This window comes from Notolepis coatsorum (genome assembly GCF_963971535.1).
Source record: "Notolepis coatsorum genome assembly, chromosome: 12".
NCBI classification, from domain to species: domain Eukaryota; kingdom Metazoa; phylum Chordata; class Actinopteri; order Aulopiformes; family Paralepididae; genus Notolepis; species Notolepis coatsorum.
The window spans coordinates 8,270,140-8,274,668 of NC_140176.1; the positions used below are offsets into that span (position 1 = coordinate 8,270,140).

The 4,529-nt window shown below is 44.2% G+C and overlaps 1 protein-coding gene across 1 annotated transcript in view; it reads right to left on the reverse strand.

Annotated features, from left to right (window-relative positions):
* sgk3 (serum/glucocorticoid regulated kinase family member 3) overlaps positions 1-4,200 on the reverse strand; it is a 42,611-nt gene extending 38,411 nt beyond the window's left edge. Inside the window, exon 1 of the mRNA XM_084326457.1 lies at positions 3,932-4,200. The gene's annotated coding sequence lies outside the window, so the exon portion shown is untranslated. The remainder of the gene's footprint in view (positions 1-3,931) is intronic.
* Positions 4,201-4,529: the final 329 nt, after the last annotated feature.

Here is a 4,529-nt window from a genome sequence, read left to right on the forward strand (position 1 = left end):
AAATATCAGCCGATATATAACGATTTTCGCAAAAATCCTTAATTTGGCACAAGCCCCCAAAGTTGGTTGGGCTCCAATTTGTTTCGCCAATATATCATTATCTGCCAGGTTTTGCTCATCAGAACAATGCTGATAAAAGATATTTATATTTATATTGGCCGATACCACCAATATGGTTGCAGATATGTTGTGCATCCCTATTGTACGCGGTCCCGTCAACACATCACTCCTGTCCTCCACTGGCTCCCGATCAAGGAACGCATCAACTTCAAAACACTACTCCTCACCTGCAAAGCCCTCCATAGCCTGCCCCCCCCCCCCCCTACCTGACTGACCTCCTTCTCCCCTACCGCCGGCCCCACCCGTTCCCTCCAGTCCTCTTCCACTGCTTCCCTCACTGTCCCGTCATCCAAACCCAAACGTTTTGGTGACCGGGCTTTTTCACGAGCTGCACCCAGACTGTGGAACACCCTCCCTCAGACCGTCCGAGACTCTCCCTCACTCTCCACCTTTAAATCCTGACTCAAAACCTACCTGTTCTCCCAAGACTACAACCTTCCCTACCCCATAACCACCCTCCTCCAACCTATCACCTCCCCTTCCCTACTTTCTCTCCCTCTCCCCCCCCCCCCCCTCCCCTCAGTTTCCTTACTTCCCTGACTGTTCCCCTGCTGGACTTTGTATCTGTTACTTGTTACCCGTGGTTGTATGTCCTGCGTCTTCATCCTGTTGCTTATTCCCTCTGGTTCTTTGTTTCTCTGTTAATTTGTTTTGCTTATTGTCAGCGTCTTTGGGTTCCTGAAAAGCGCTTTATAAATAAAAATGTATTATTATTATTATTATTATTATTATTATTATATGAAGGTTAACCGTTAACCCCCCCCCCCCCACCCCCCCCACCCACCCACCTCCAATGTACAGTCCCCCCCACCCACCCACCCACCCAACCCCACCCCACCCCACCTACCCAACCTCCTCCAATGCAACAGTTTCTACGTCAAATGTATATACACTCTTTTCTGGACACTTTTTGTATCACAAACAGTACAGTATTTGCAAATCTGGTATGTCATAAATGTATAGATGTAGCAGTACTGTCTATCTGTATGTCATATATGTTATGATGAATTGAAAATGGGGGACCCTGATGTAAACAAGACGAAAGTCTTTCTCTGGTCTGCATCCCCTTAACAATTGTGTGTATTGAGCCATACTGTATTGTACCCATTCTGCAATCTGTTAATAAAGTTTTCAATCAATCTAAACTAGTTGATTCCTCAGTCAAATTCGATGACTAATAATATTTTTATTTTTTTTCTGGTCGAGGAAAGCCCTGCAGTCACCCGTTCCCTGATCAGTTTATCCACGCGGTCAAACATATCTGAGATATGATGTAATAACTGCAGGATGAGTCAGTGGAAATGTGCATTCCAATGATACCTCCCTGCCCTGGGCACAGAGTTTGGCAGAGCCAGCTTTCAGATGAAGGAAGTAAGATTGGGGAAGTGTTGAGGAACCTGAACTCAGTCACTCTTGCATGTGCGACCTGAGCATCTGGACAAACGCTTAGCCAAGCAGTCCAGTGACTCCAGACTACTCACACACTTACTTCCGTCTGTGTCTCTCACACACACACACACACACACACACACGCACACGCACGCCAGCTGAGGAACTGGGAGAAGGACTACATTACAAACAGTTACCTTCTACTGTAAGAGTCATGGTTCAACTACTCATTCTCTTGTAAGAGATTATAGCTATACGTGCCCTAACTGGTGTTTCAACTGCGGACGACAAGCCATAGAAATACACCTATAATCATGCAGTCTAATAACACATGTGCCCTAGTCTTGCATGCGTTAGCAGACTTCTCTCTACAGTCAAGTTTTACTCTGTAGAATGAAATCCGATGTCGGTCGGTCGGTCGGTCGGTGCACTGGCTAGACTTGCAGCTATGTAGGGCGCTCGGTGTGTAGGGTCCATTATTAACTGCTGCAGTGAACAACATCCTCGAAGGTGGAAGAAGCCGGTTGAAAACTGAGATCAAATCAACCAGGCCAGGTCAGGGTTTTTGTCAAAATAGATGTCAAGGAGGACGCCAAAAATGATTAGGCTACAAACCCACATTTGATGGTTTTGTTCTTAGGATGATTTAGTCCAGAATTCCATAACCAACTAGGTGGGCAAATTTACATTGCATTCTCTCATTCATGGGCTAACTTCTAGTCAACGAAACGTGAGTGAAAAAAAAGTAATAAAAAAACAACAAAAAAACGTCTTTCTGTCTCTCTACTTTCGTGCACTCTTCCTTATATATACTAACATACACTGTAGTATTGTTACTCAGCCAGCTTATAGAGTTGTACTCTTCCTGCTGTCTTGTCAACGTACAAAACTTGTAAGACGATTTGGATAAAAAGAAATCTGGGGACCCCCTGGAATCCCCTCAAGGACCCCTAGGAGTCCCCCCCCCCCCCCCCCCAACCAGACAACGTGTGCAGTTTAGGACTGGGCTTGTTTACATGAGCAAGCTCAAAGCCCCCTGTTGCATAAGGAATCCAGCTGCAGACCCCCCTCCCCGCCAGATGTTGAGAGTACCGACACAGTGATTTGGGGGGGGGGGGGGGCTTAAGAGGGATGGCATCTCCCCTGTTAACTCTGCATCTGCATTCCTCTTACTAGGGGTGTCAATCGTGATACACCGATTTGGATCGATGCGTCGATGCCTATAGCATGAAACAAATAGGCACTTTTGAATTGTAGCCACTAAATATAGGCTACCCTAAATATACCTTTCTTCTTCCTCTTCTTCTTCTTCTCTAAACCTCATTTTGGTTGTACAGTGTTTGAGACTTGATAGAAATGTTGTAACATGATTGTCATAACTGGATCACCAATATATCATATCATATCGATTACACATAGCCTATATTTAAATGTAATTGTATCATTTGTAGCTAAATGTGTGCTACGATTGAAATTGTATCATGGTATAAGCCAAGGCCTGAGGTTTGTGCCCCCCGCCCCGTAAGGTACCCCGGCCCTTAGTTAACCCAACTTCACTTTTGGTAACCCAACTTGTTGAATATGATTATGAACAACCTGTAAACTGGCTTTAACCCACAGTGTACGGCTAGTGTACAACAACTCCTGGGCCTCTCTGCCTCAACCTCTGGACAGACAGAGAGCAGCCTTGTTGGGCGGTGGATGTCATGTCTCCAAGGAAAGTGTTACTGTTACTGTCTGTCTTGTCTAGGCCAAGCGGTAGCATAATTCTATCCAGCTGTTTCTATTTAATCACTAAGTAAATTCAATGGTCTTAATCTGTGTCTATTTCTAGAGATAGTGGGTGAATAATGAATCCTTCCTCTGCTGTTTGGATTGCGAAAGCCCCCCCCCCCCCTCCCCTTGCATGCACGCACACACGCACACGCACACACCTACAAATATGAAATCACAACACAGATCACGTGCATTATGAGAAAAGACCATCATCATGTCTTCAACTGACAAATAATAAAATAGGAGTTGGAATCACACTCACTCACACACACACACACACACACACACACACACACACACACACACACACACACACAGGCTTCAGGAATTAGATTCGAATTATTGCCAACGTTACCAACGTTAGTAAAACAAAAGCTAATAAACAAAAGCTGAAAATAGCTAACAACTATACATATGATATTATAATAATAGTATATATTATTAATATATATAACTAATTTTGCATTCTAGTCGGAAAAAAAGTTACGTACGATCACCATTGTAAATGGATCTGCTATAATAAATGTAGACATATGATGTTGGTTCAAATGAGTAAAACAGTAAAACAGTTTCAAGCTGTATAAGCCACGTTAGCGAGACAACAACAACAATAACAACAAGGTAAAGCAGCAACACAACAACATACCTTGCAGCAGTATATTTTGACGCAGCTTTCATCCAGTTAAGTTTGCTTCGCTTACCGTGGAAATGTCGGTGTTTAATGTTAAGAGAACACTAACTAGTAGTAAAACACGACAAAAGTCATGAGAATATCCCCAGCCCCTCTAAAGGCACAAACTGTACTTTTCTCTAATAAAAGCCCCTGCTGTCGTGCAGCTCTGCAGCAGGAAACATCAAGTCCACTGTCCTGAGTGCCAATGAAACTGCTATAGTAGTCGCTAGAACCCACGCTCCGGAAGAACGTGTTTTAAAATATTTAAAATATTTGACCGGTGGGAGTGGTTGAGGTTCGCGTTAGGTTCATAAATAACGTCTACGGTTAAAATTACGACGACTTGTAGCGGTGCAGCTTGGCCAAAAACGGACCGACCCGCCGGTAAAACGCCGATGACCCCGTGGGATCTAGCGCCGTCGACCAGTGCAGTTTGTCACGGGACCCACACTGTTCTCTCTCACAGGAGTTTTATGAAAATAATATACAATTACATTGTCCTGACGAGAAACGGTCAGACACTGCCATCTAGAGGCAGAAGGTGGCCATGACAACTATTGGTCATTTTTTT